Here is a 13,579-nt window from a genome sequence, read left to right on the forward strand (position 1 = left end):
TTATTTTTTTCAACACCAAATACCATGACCAACCTGACTTTGTAACTATTGCATTGTCCTGCCATCATACAGATTCACTTTGATTCTGTTAGCCTAACTAAAATCTGTGATACGAGCACGGAGTGAGTCTGTGCTGAGATCACGGATAACTCTAACGCAAGTCAATGACACTCATCTTCCGTGGTCCACACACGGAAACCCAGTCTCACGGCAGTTCGTGATTTTGTCACGTAATTTAATCTATTTATTCGTGGCAGGCACACGTTTATTTCCTTATTTTCATGATTGCAGCACGTTTTTTTTAAACTAATGCATTTCAACTGGAGGCATCTTTCGTGCATCAGCACAATATTTTCTGATTAATTATTATTATTATTATTTAATTTTTCACAGGACAACAGAAAAAACTCACTGAAACTTGAAAAAAAATCGGAGCTTAACTTACTGTACAAAACTGAGCAACATACTGTATTGCTGGTGACAAAAACACATTAAAACTTTTTTAGCTGTAAAATGCGCAATGGTTCTTTTTTTTACTTTTTCATTGATTTTTATTTTTTTCATAGGCCTAGATTTAATTTTTTTTAATTACAGAATTCAATATCAAGTCCTTGACACATAACTGTAACACATTTTCATATTAAGAAACAATTTAGTTTAAATAAAAAGAACAAGAAATATCTAAAAATAAATAAAATATTTATTAGCGATAGGCCTACAGATTTATTTATTTTTTTATTTTTTTTTTTACTTTAGACTCTAAAGTTAAAAGTTTTTATTAAGGCTATTGTAAAGGCTTCTTAAAAATGATGTCGCTGATGAGCCTCTGATCGCTGTCAGATTCTGTGATATGAATGTCCGCTAATGGGTTTAGAATGAGCCCCGCTCGGCCCGTGTTCTGGCTTACTGTAATATTTCACCTGTAATAAGACCGAAATAATATAATTAAAATAAAGAAATGAATGAATACATGATAACATCTAAATAAATGTTGATAGATTTAGCGTTATAGTTTTAAAAATATTAATAAACAGCAAATCAACACAGAAAGACCTAAATAATAATAATACATAATTAATAAACAGCGCCGCCCCTCCCACTACGCGCATCACGCGCTGTGCGTCAACCCCAAAGCGTCAAAAACTGAAGCGTGGTCAAGCGCCTCTAGCGTCACTGACATGAGATGTTTATCGCTTTGAAATCACGTTCAAGAAGTCTCATTCAGCACACATCGCGATACTTTCCATCAGTTTGCAAGAGCCGCAGGTTGGGTGAGTTATACAGTCTATGGTGAGTAGTAGTAAATATGCTCTTTTAATGCCTGTCCTAAAACGTATTCTGTCTTCTTTATTAATCAGATGAGCGCCTTATGTTTACTCTATGTATTACATCGGTCATCCGAGGCTGTCTTTGAGTTTCATTGAGTTTAACTAAATGAACACAGCTGCTAACTGGTTAAACTCTATCGGTCACGTGACGTGACGTGCCACAGACCTGGGATCCGTTTTATATTCATTTCAGGTTCAAAGATGTAAGTTGTATTTGTAGTAAAATCATGGTAACCATGACACCTACAAAAGTAGGTAAAACCCAGTAAACAAGACATTTACCATGTTTTTTTTTTAGTTTTTTTTTTTACCACAGTAACTGTAGCTTTACTGTAGTATAGTAATAGCACATTAATCACCAAATTAACTATAGTTGTACCACTGTAATGGTAGTGTTTTAATGTGCTTTTATATGACTTATTTCACAGTAATCACATTTACTGTACCATGCTTGGTATTACTTTTTAATGTAAAAAAAAAAAAAAAAAAAAAAACATTTTTCCCATCTTGCAGTTCAATTCATATTTGTTTATATCTTAAATATTTTGCTCACAGATCACTATTAACATTCTGTATATAATTCTGTTTTATTTTCTTTCCCCTTGTATTAATTTTTTAGCTGAAAAGACGTAAATTAAGCAGTCACCCCAGTGGTGTTTGTGGAGAGGTATTCCTTCAGAAATGGAGAAGACAGAAAGCTGCAGAGGCAGGTTGGTCTGTGATAGTTTGTCCCTTTTATCAAACATTCCTGTTGTTATCATTTGCACAGCATTTTGTTGTTTCTTAAACTGTTGTACGGTCCAAATACCCACACTTGCCATCTTTGCACATTTCCTTTATTTGGCCCAAGTGAGCATGAAGATCACAATGTGTGTCGATCTTAACATGACAAAGTTCGTTTCAACTTTGTATTTTAAAAGAAACTTCTAAATGTCTTTTCAATAGTCCCTAATAATACATTTTAATGCGCTTTTCTAGAACCCAAAGCGCTAAAATTAGCGCCCTATTAACCCTATTAAAGATGACAATTTATTTTGTGGTGCTTCTAATTAAGTGATAAAAAGAAGTTACAAATGATGTACAAAATAAATATACTTTTCTGTGCACCAAGAAAACATGCAACACTTTGTTTTACTACTAAATTAGTCTCAATTTCTAATTATTATAATTAATATTTCACAAACATTGGAAAGTTGCCTGACCTCCTGTGAGATCTCTGCAAAAAGTCTCACATTAATTCCAAAACATGATGCATGATGGGATACACTAAGCGTTGTATAGCGCTCCGGAGCAGTATTGGAGAGGTTTAGTGTGTGTTAAGGACACCGTGCTTTGGCATTATTAAGACCGGGGACAGTCTCATAGTCACGTACACACACTCTCAAGTGAATAAGACCTCAAGTGTGGGTATCTGGAAAGGGGAAAAGTCTTTAAAATGATCCCTAAATACAGTCGCACGTCAAAGTCTTAATAATTCACTAATTCAATTTAACACTTGTATGATATTGTACAAGCCCCTGGACAATCTAATCTGACACTATCACAATATTGGAAAATCAGTTGCCCCACACAGTCAGAAAGTTTATATTGTTCATTGGCTTCTCATTAAATTACTTCAAATAAGCCCCATCAGTTCATGTTCCCACTATACGTGATCTCCATGACTAGATATTGCTATTAATGACTTGCTTTTAATAATGGATGCATTTAACATTTAATTATACAGCATCTTTGCAGATTATGCTTTCATGGTCTAAAAAAAACACAGTAATGTTGCATTTAATTACATAATATTTCTATCCTTTCTGTCTTACAGGATTGTTTCCAGATAACACTGTAGTTCTCCGTCATGCACAAGGACTCACCTCTTTAACCCCCCCCCCCCCCCTATAATGAATTAACCTTATAATGAATACATTGTGACCTTCCAGCAACCCATATACTGTACTGTATACAGAACCAGTGATGACAACAATAGTTAAAAAATAGCATTTATAATATTGATAAAGCATTGTGTTCTCTTTGTCAAGCTTCATACAGTAAACTTTACTTCTGGTGCTTTTATCATAAAAAAGCTTCAGTTCTCATCAGGAGTTTTAGTAAAGGACATATTCATGCACAGCAATCCCCTAGTTCCAGTCATGAAGTGAATGATGTTATTGTTAAAGTTATATTTCTGCATTTTTATGTAGCAGGTGTTTGTTTTCCTAAACACTTTATCTTTCTTCCATTGTTCGGACAATCAGTGTTTACGTGATGCTCTGCTGATTGAGTTTTATAGATGATATTGCACACTTGACATGCATGTCTTCATGATGTTATTTTGTGAGTTTGAAACATTAAGTGTTGTATCACTTTTTGGTCAATAGAATCTTTTAAGAAAATGTATAGTTTTACGGTGTTCTCTGAAAGATATATACCATATTTATAATGTTTTGTTTTTTAATAAAAGAATTTGCACACTGAAAAATGTTAACGTTTACAACATAACTGCCTTTTTTTTCTTCATAGTTTTATTCTTTAAAAACGAGCTTGGTGACAGTGCAGTAATATGCGCACTTTGTCTTTAAATGAGTTTGACATATCTATAAATACTGGAAAACTCTTACAAAATTATGTATGTTCATTATGCTTTATTTCAGTTTTTATTCCTAGAGATTAATTGGTAAAGCAAGGCAAATCACAGAAACAAATTTAAATAATTTAATAACTTAATAATTTCACTCTTTACTTTTTATTAGTAAATGCTCTTGTCTTTGGTCAGGAAAAAATTTATCTTTTAAATTGAATGAAATGAATCTATTGGTTAGATAAGATACAACTGTGACTGTGCAGTTCACATCACGTGTTGTACACACACATGTACACATCGATATTGCCAAATTGTTGTCAAGCTGAATAACAATAATTTCTGTATTTGCATTATTGTTGGAAGAAGGTGTAGACGTTAATAAAACACTATCTAATAGGTGGCAAATTTAATTTATTGTTAACCAATCTATCCCTTTAGCCGAAAAACGGAAAACAGCGTTCATGAATGACAATAAATGGTTAAGGAAGTGTGATGACGCTGCTCAGCTTTGATGTCATTGGCTGTGAATGTCCCTTGTCATCGCAGGACTGTCTGTGGTTGGATTATCTTTTAACCCATATTAAACAGCGGATCATGTTACAAAAGTATGTTTTGCTGCTATTATCACATTAGTAAATATATTAAGTCAACATTGGGTGTTTCTATGTTGAGAAAAATCACCTTTTTACCGAGATCCTAACACTAACCCTAAGAATAACTTCAATGAACTACAAAAAACAGCGCCTAGTATTCCCTTTCCATAGATAGAACGATGGAGGCTTATGGGTAATGTAGTTTAAAAAGTTTTATTGACGAAATGAAATAAATAATATATTGAATGGTAAACTAGACATATAAATATGTTCACTGTGTAAACCACTATGATATATTTGAGAGGCATGGTGAAATTTAGTATTTTAGAGTATGCAATATGTAAAATGCCTTTATGCCACCTTTCCGTTCATTTCTGAAAACTGTGCCCAACATTATTTTATCAGCATAGCATAAGTAGTAATCATGCTGATTTTCGCTTTGATATGTTAATTAGACTCTGATTTACAGCCTTTTGAAATGTACAGTTTTTGGCTCTTCCGGGGGGTGCTACTGGGCCCCTGGGGGTAGAAGGGCAGTAAAACCTACATATATGTATTCTCCTCATCATGGACAACAAACTGAGCTGAGTCACATTTATATCTGACAGTTTTCACAGTCCTCTGTTTTCTAATTCTTACATCATTGCTATTATACCTTTTGACAGGACATTGTGAGGCCATCTGATGAAACATGGAAAAATTATAAAGAAATGTTTTGATAATAAAAATAATAGATTATTTATTTGATTTTTGAAGTAAACATCAATAAATATAATGGATGAACCTGCAACAACATGCCATTATCTATTCCCCACTGTTAAGCAGTAATCAAGGACAATGTATACACATTGTGATACTTCACTATTACACAAGGACAAATTCATTCATATATATATATATATATATATATATATATATATATATATATATATATATATATATATATATATATATATTACTAATAATTAATTAGCAAAAATCAGTGTAAAAATGTCCTCTCACCCCTGTCTCTTGCTCCTCATGTGCTGGACATCGGTAATGTGTGTGCTCTTGGTTTTAATGCAGTACAAGATCCACGTTGATCATTCCTGCTACATTCTCAGTTATCCCTCAAGTGTTTGTAACTATAAAGCCCATGGCACCATCTTGTAATGCAAAATAATTAATCTCGTAACTCCCTTTCTTTCACAAAACAATTGGCATTTGTTACTAAATATAAACAATAATAACTTTCTGGTGTACTGATGTCCCAGATGTCATTAATCTGATCAAATATTTTTATGTCTTAAGTAAAAAATAATCCCAATAATGATTATGTAGTTTTTCCAAGTCTAAAATAAACACATATGAGCCTACCTAGTAAAATGATGTATTTACCAAGAATCTTCAGAACACAATATTCATCATATTCATTTTATTGAAGCATAGACTATAAAGATGATAAAGTAGCATCAAGACAAATAAGATTCAAGGAAAATAATTATTCATCATCAAAAATACAGATGAGTGATGAAATGTCCTTAAAAGTCACAGTCCCATTCAGTCAACTGTGATACAGATCATGTGATACATATAAGACATTGGATACTGTTTCAGAAAATAATGATTCCCATCATCACATCTAAACTGGTTTCATCGTGATCTTCTGTCGTGTCTGGAAACAGTTTGTGGTTGATATCCAACACTGATGTGGTGTAGCTTGTTCTCAGCCAGAAGATTAGATTAGATTAGATTCAACTTTATTGTCATTATGCAGAGTACAAGTACAGAGCTAATGAAATGCAGTTAGCATCTAACCAGAAGTGCAAGAATATAGTGTTTTATATACATAAAAGTGCAGAGTAAGTAAAGCTATGATATACAGAATTTACAGTGGAGTTGCTATATACAATATTGATCAGAGTATATACAGAATATAAATATGAATTTAATGTAGGGATTGTATGTACATTATGAACAGAGCAAAGAAGAATTATATATACATTATGAATAGCAGGAACTTGAGAACAGTGGTAATAAATACAGTTGAATGAGTGTGCAAAAGTATAGTTTAACTTTTTTATTATATGCAAAATAATAGTAGTGCAATTATATTTATTGTAGAAATAGTTTACTGTGCTTGTACAGTAACAGCTTTAGACAGTTTATAGTGTAATGGATGTAACCATGTGCAGTCTGTGCAAAATATGAGTAGTGCAATACATGTATGTAAAGTACTGTGACCAGTGCAGTAAAAGAGCAGGTACTAGTTCGAGAGCGTAGGCTCCTGTAACGCCTGCCGGATGGAAGGAGGGTGAAAAGTCCATGGTTAGGGTGAGAGGCATCCTTGATGATGTTTCTTGCCCTACCCAGACAGCGCTTCTGATAAATGTTCTCTATGGAGGTTAACTGGGTGCAAGTGAGATCTCCCAGTCCTAAGATCCCAGACCTGGTCAAAGTGAAACAAACAATCCAGATGAAGTTGTTTAATGGACATAGAGCTCATCTTATGAGTAACTATGACCCTTGTAGTACTGTACACTTACCATTCTTCAAGCTGTTTTAAGATCTTTTGAGAAGCTTTTTCTCTGAAGACAATTTACCACATCCTCTTCTTTCACTCCTTTCAAGAGCATCACTTGGTCAAAACCCCTCATTTGGTTGATGAGATCATCTGTACAAAGTAAAATTGTTAAAATACTGCAATAAACAATTTCATTATGCAAGAATTTAGAAAAAGTTACAGAGGCAAAGGACTTGCCCATGAGACTCCATTAGCATGTGTACTTCTCAGAGACTCTAGAATTCATCTTTTGTTGCAGTAAATGTGTTTTCTTCCTCTAGAGTCTTTCTCCAGAGCTAATGACTTCTCTCACAAATGTGTTTTAGTCTGTGCAGTGTAAGGCTTTGCTCAAACCAATCAACTATCAATTCACAATTTATAACACAACATTCACAAAACAGTGAGATAATGTCAATTGGTGTTTATATCAATTAAACCACTTTTATGACACTTGTATGCTTTTAAGAATAACAGGTGGTGTTTTTTTTTTAAACTTTAGATTAAAAATGTTCCAGTCAAACTTTGCTAAAATGCTATAATTATTATCAAATAAAATAAAATAAATATAAAAACATTGGAAAGAATAATTACGGCTGACATGACCAGTCCTGTGAGAGATCATCATAAAGTCCTGTAACACAGCATTGCTTCAACACACACATACCAGAGGACTTCTGTTTGCTTGAGCACAAGATGACCATCTTCATTCCTCATCCTGAGCAAATCATTTCCTTGGTCTTCCTTCTCTTCTGTGAAACAAGATAATCTTACTCTGTGTGCAATGAGCAATATTTCTCATTAAACATATAATTAAGTTAATTTAAAGTAAGATTCAGACCAGAGCATTTGATGAGTAAACAATTGTACCTGGGAAGAGCTGATCGTGGCAAGAGTCGCTGAGACTCAGTAATAGCTCTTTTAGTTTTTAACTAGGTTTGTGAGGGTTGGCTCCCCAAAAACTTCTGAAAAAGAAGAACAGCATTATCTGCAAACAATCCTGTAAGACAGAAAGAAAGGAAATATTATTTCATTACATGCAACTTATACATTACTATATACTTTAACTTATACATTACTTACATACATTATTTTTTAGACCATGAAAGCATTAGTGAATTATTAAGACTTTGATGTGGGACTGTATTTAGGGATCATTTTAAAGACTTTTCCCCTTTCCAGATACCCACACTTGTGGTCTTATTCACTTGAGAGTGTGTGTACGTGACTATGAGACTGTCCCCGGTCTTAATAATGCCAAAGCACGGTGTCCTTAACACACACTAAACCTCTCCAATACTGCTCCGGAGCGCTATACAACGCTTAGTGTATCCCATCATGCATCATGTTTTGGAATTAATGTGAGACTTTTTGCAGAGATCTCACAGGAGGTCAGGCAACTTTCCAATGTTTGTGAAATATTAATTATAATAATTAGAAATTGAGACTAATTTAGTAGTAAAACAAAGTGTTGCATGTTTTCTTGGTGCACAGAAAAGTATATTTATTTTGTACATCATTTGTAACTTCTTTTTATCACTTAATTAGAAGCACCACAAAATAAATTGTCATCTTTAATAGGGTTAATAGGGCGCTAATTTTAGCGCTTTGGGTTCTAGAAAAGCGCATTAAAATGTATTATTAGGGACTATTGAAAAGACATTTAGAAGTTTCTTTTAAAATACAAAGTTGAAACGAACTTTGTCATGTTAAGATCGACACACATTGTGATCTTCATGCTCACTTGGGCCAAATAAAGGAAATGTGCAAAGATGGCAAGTGTGGGTATTTGGACCGTACAACAGTTTAAGAAACAACAAAATGCTGTGCAAATGATAACAACAGGAATGTTTGATAAAAGGGACAAACTATCACAGACCAACCTGCCTCTGCAGCTTTCTGTCTTCTCCATTTCTGAAGGAATACCTCTCCACAAACACCACTGGGGTGACTGCTTACTTTACGTCTTTTCAGCTAAAAGATTAATACAAGGGGAAAGAAAATAAAACAGAATTATATACAGAATGTTAATAGTGATCTGTGAGCAAAATATTTAAGATATAAACAAATATGATTTGAACTGCAAGATGGGAAAAATGTTTTTTTTTTTTTTTACATTAAAAAGGTATTACAAGCATGGTACAGTAAATGTGATTACTGTGAAATAAGTCATATAAAAGCACATTAAAACACTACCATTACAGTGGTACAACTATAGTTAATTTGGTGATTAATGTGCCATTACTATACTACAGTAAAGCTACAGTTACTGTGGTAAAAAACAAAAACAAAAAAAAAAAAACATGGTAAATGTCTTGTTTACTGGGTTTTACCTACTTTTGTAGGTGTCATGGTTACCATGATTTTACTACAAATACAACTTACATCTTTGAACCTGAAATTAATATAAAACGGATCCCAGGTCTGTGGCACGTCACGTCACGTCACGTGACCGATAGAGTTTAACCAGTTAGCAGCTGTGTTCATTTAGTTAAACACAATGAAACTCAAAGACAGCCTCGGATGACCGATGTAATACAGAGAGTAAACATAAGGCGCCCATCTGATTAATAAAGAAGACAGAATACGTTTTAGGACAGGCATTAAAAGAGCATATTTACTACTACTCACCATAGACTGTATAACTCACCCAACCTGCGGCTCTTGCAAACTGATGGAAAGTATCGCGATGTGTGCTGAATGAGACTTCTTGAACGTGATTTCAAAGCGATAAACATCTCATGTCAGTGACGCTAGAGGCGCTTGACCAAGCTTCAGTTTTTGACGCTTTGGGGTTGACGCACAGCGCGTGATGCGCGTAGTGGGAGGGGCGGCGCTGTTTATTAATTATGTATTATTATTATTTAGGTCTTTCTGTGTTGATTTGCTGTTTATTAATATTTTTAAAACTATAACGCTAAATCCATCAACATTTATTTAGAAGTTATCATATTATCATGTTTCTTTATTTTAATTATTTTATTTCCGTCTTATTACAGGTGAAATATTACAGTAAGCCAGAACACGGGCCGAGCGGGGCTCATTCTAAACCCATTAGCGGACATTCATATCACAGAATCTGACAGCGATCAGAGGCTCATCAGCGACATCCTTTTAAGAAGCCTTTACAATAGCCTTAATAAAAACTTTTAACTTTAGAGTCTAAAGTAAAAAAAATAAAAAATAAATAAAAAAAATAAATCTGTAAGCCTATCGCTAATAAATAATTTATTTATTTTTAGATATTTTTTGTTCTTTTTATTTAAACTAAATTGTTTCTTAATGTGAAAATGTGTTACAGTTATGTGTCAAGGACTTGATATTGAATTCTGTAATAAAAAAAAATTAAATCTAGGCCTATGAAAAAAATAAAAATCAATGAAAAGTAAAAAAAAGAACCATTGCGCATTTTACAGCTAAAAAAGTTTTAATGTGTTTTTGTCACCAGCAATACAGTATGTTGCTCAGTTTTGTACAGTAAGTTAAGCTCCGATTTTTTTTCAAGTTTCAGTGAGTTTCTTCTGTTGTCCTGTGAAAAATGTAATAATAATAATAATAATTAATCAGAAAATATTGTGCTGATGCACGAAAGATGCCTCCAGTTGAAATGCATTAGTTTAAAAAAACGTGCTGCAATCATGAAAATAAGGAAATAAACGTGTGCCTGCCACGAATAAATAGATTAAATTACGTGACAAAATCACGAACTGCCGTGAGACTGGGTTTCCGTGTGTGGACCACGGAAGATGAGTGTCATTGACTTGCGTTAGAGTTATCCGTGATCTCAGCACAGACTCACTCCGTGCTCGTATCACAGATTTTAGTTAGGCTAACAGAATCAAAGTGAATCTGTATGATGGCAGGACAATGCAATAGTTACAATAACAGTCAGGTTGGTCATGGTATTTGGTGTTGAAAAAAATAAATACTTCAAATGTTGCGTTTCCAGATGAGATAGCACGTCCATTGAGTGAGGTCTGTACTCCATCACTGAAACGATCCGTGTACGGACCACGGAAGATGAGTGTCATTGACTTGCGTTAGAGTTATCCGTGATCTAAGCACAGACTCACTCCGTGCTCCTATCACAGATTTTAGTTCTGACTATAGCCAAAATGTGTGTAAAACGCCATCAAACTGGATTGTATGATGACAGGACGAGAAAAAATGCCAAGTTAATTACATTCCATTGCAACAGTGTCGACGAAAAGCTTGTAAGTTCCTAAACAAGTGAGTGAGGTCAGGTTGTGGAGGTCCGTGCCATCACGGGACTTTTGTAACTGAAACAAACGTAATTTTTATGATGACAGGACAATGCAATTACTACAACAGCTGTCTGGTTAATGTCATTATGGCATTTGATATTGGAAAAGAAACAAATACGTCAAATGTTGCGTTTCCAAATGAGAAAGCACGTCCGTTCAGCGAGTTCTGTACTCCTTCATTGAAACGGGTATCCGTGTGTGGATCACGGGAGGTCAGTGTCATTGACTTGCGTTGGAGAAATATCCGTGGCCGGGTCACGGAATTTGGGGCAATTCCGTGATGGCTTCACGGATTTTGAGTTAAGGACCCGTGGACATTTCACGGAATTCTGTGAGACCAGGTTGCAATAGAAACAATAATGTATTCTGTCTTGACAAAATGTATTGTATGGCAATGGACATTTAGTTCAGAATAACTGAATCCTACTTTTTCAGGTTTTTGGGTCCTGCTGCAAATGAAGCCTGCCAATATGTGATAAAAGTTCAGGGTGAAAACCCATTACTCCTGAGAGAACTGAATCTGAGTGAACATGAACTAGGAGACACACATGTGAATCAGATTGCTGCTCTACTGCAGGATAAACACTGTAAACTCAACGCACTAATGTGAGTATCTTTTAACACGTATTTGATAAAATTATTTTCTCATTTGTTTGAGCCAGAGGAGTCACAATATGAAGTATTACAATTAATCAGGCCATTAAAAACTAAATTAATTATAAAATGGAATTTAGGCCAAGTTTGATATTGGTTCAGTAATTATTTAATTTACTGTAGAGGGAAGAACAATGGTTCCCTTTGAGTCAGTTACTCCGAGGGAGGTTGGTGACCGATGTATTGGGATCTTGCATTGTGAAACCAATATACTTTGAGTGTAAACTAAATGAACCAATGCACATTGATGATTGCATCCAGCATGTTGGTGTGACGGCTCTGCGGCGGTTGTTCCCCTGGTTGCTTTAGTACTTCTGAAAGAGCTAATTTCCATTACATGAGCATTACATGGGTGTGATGTTGCATGTTTTAAAAGATGTCATGCAATCATTGTGGCAGTATGGCCATTGATGTATTTCTGCTGAGACTCCAACACATCAAAATAGATGGAGTCTCCTTACCTATACCCCGATCTAGCCACTCTTTTGTTCTGCAGAGGAGGGCTACTTTGGTGAATAGCCAGCATAGCCTGTAGTTGAGTAACTCGAGTATTTTTTAAAATAAGAAATCGACTAGCAGAAATCAGTAGGCGTGCAACCCCTATCGTCTTGGCGTATCAAACTCAAGGCATGCCATGGCCACTTGGGTTGAGAGCACACTTAACAAGGAGTGTTTCTTCTTCTTGGGCGTTAGTGCAAACACCCCTCTGACAGATATCTGTAGAGCTGTGGTCTGGGCGACACCAAACGCGTTTTTATAGCCTTCGTTTAAAGCCAGTGGCCTCTGGGGAACTTGCCTCAAGTGGCCAGTAAACCAGAGAGACTGCTCAGTGTCTAGTTTGCTGTGCCATTCCCTTCTACGGACTGGATATGTGCACTTATTCTTCCCTTGTGGAGTTCCTCCGTCACCCTTGGCAGCCGGATATGGCAGAGCGTCCAGCACCAGACCTAACAACTGGAAAGTTGCCTGTTAGTTAACCCATGTTAACTCCTCAGCAAAAAACCTGATTATGCATTGCATCCACTGCCTAGTTATACTCGTGTTATGATCAGCAGCAGCTGGATGCAATTATTGAATGCCAATGTGCATTGGCGCATTTAGTATACAATTAAAGTACATTGGTCTCTCCATCTGAGATCCCAGTTCATTGGTCTGATGTCTCTGTTCCCTCCTTCAGGGAAGAGGGTTATGTACGTAACCGAGACATTTTTTCCAGAACTCACAAACCCCTCAAAATGGTTTAGTGCGCGATTTAGAACAAAGCAAAGTAGTGATGTACCAACTAATCGAACACCAGTCCTTATCGGCTGATGTTCACACTAAACCTTTATTACTGATTAAATACAATTTTTATTGATTTGGTTTTTGAAATGGCAGGAAGCACACATAAAGTACTATAATGATTGCCAACTGGATCAGATTAATTTTCGTAAATTGTTGTTTTTTCATGGTTCACAGTGAGTAATGTTAAGAGCTGTATGAGTATTTTTCTTTATTAATTCATGGTAACTAATTTAGTTAACTAAGGAAACCTTACTGTATGTAACTGGGAACAGCAGATCTAAACTCAATTGCCCCGTTGAGCAAAAGTGTGCAATTGATATTGAAGAACCGGTCCTAAACTTGAT

The 13,579-nt window shown here is 35.1% G+C and overlaps 1 protein-coding gene and 2 long non-coding RNA genes across 3 annotated transcripts in view; 1 reads left to right on the plus strand and 2 right to left on the minus strand.

Annotated features, from left to right (window-relative positions):
- LOC127986808 (uncharacterized) overlaps positions 1–13,579 on the plus strand; it is a 353,087-nt gene that overhangs the window by 16,784 nt on the left and 322,724 nt on the right. The gene's annotated exons all lie outside the window — the stretch shown is intronic.
- LOC127986845 (uncharacterized) lies at positions 6,670–7,962 on the minus strand. Its single transcript, XR_008160976.1, has 4 exons — positions 7,903–7,962; positions 7,700–7,784; positions 7,019–7,146; positions 6,670–6,921 (listed from the first exon to the last, which is right to left on the minus strand). It is a non-coding gene; the product is annotated as an uncharacterized LOC127986845 (long non-coding RNA).
- LOC127986849 (uncharacterized) lies at positions 7,969–9,839 on the minus strand. The gene is made up of 3 exons (XR_008160980.1): positions 9,418–9,839; positions 8,916–9,006; positions 7,969–8,032 (listed from the first exon to the last, which is right to left on the minus strand). It is a non-coding gene; the product is annotated as an uncharacterized LOC127986849 (long non-coding RNA).

This window comes from Carassius gibelio, chromosome B22 (genome assembly GCF_023724105.1).
Source record: "Carassius gibelio isolate Cgi1373 ecotype wild population from Czech Republic chromosome B22, carGib1.2-hapl.c, whole genome shotgun sequence".
NCBI lineage: Eukaryota > Metazoa > Chordata > Actinopteri > Cypriniformes > Cyprinidae > Carassius > Carassius gibelio.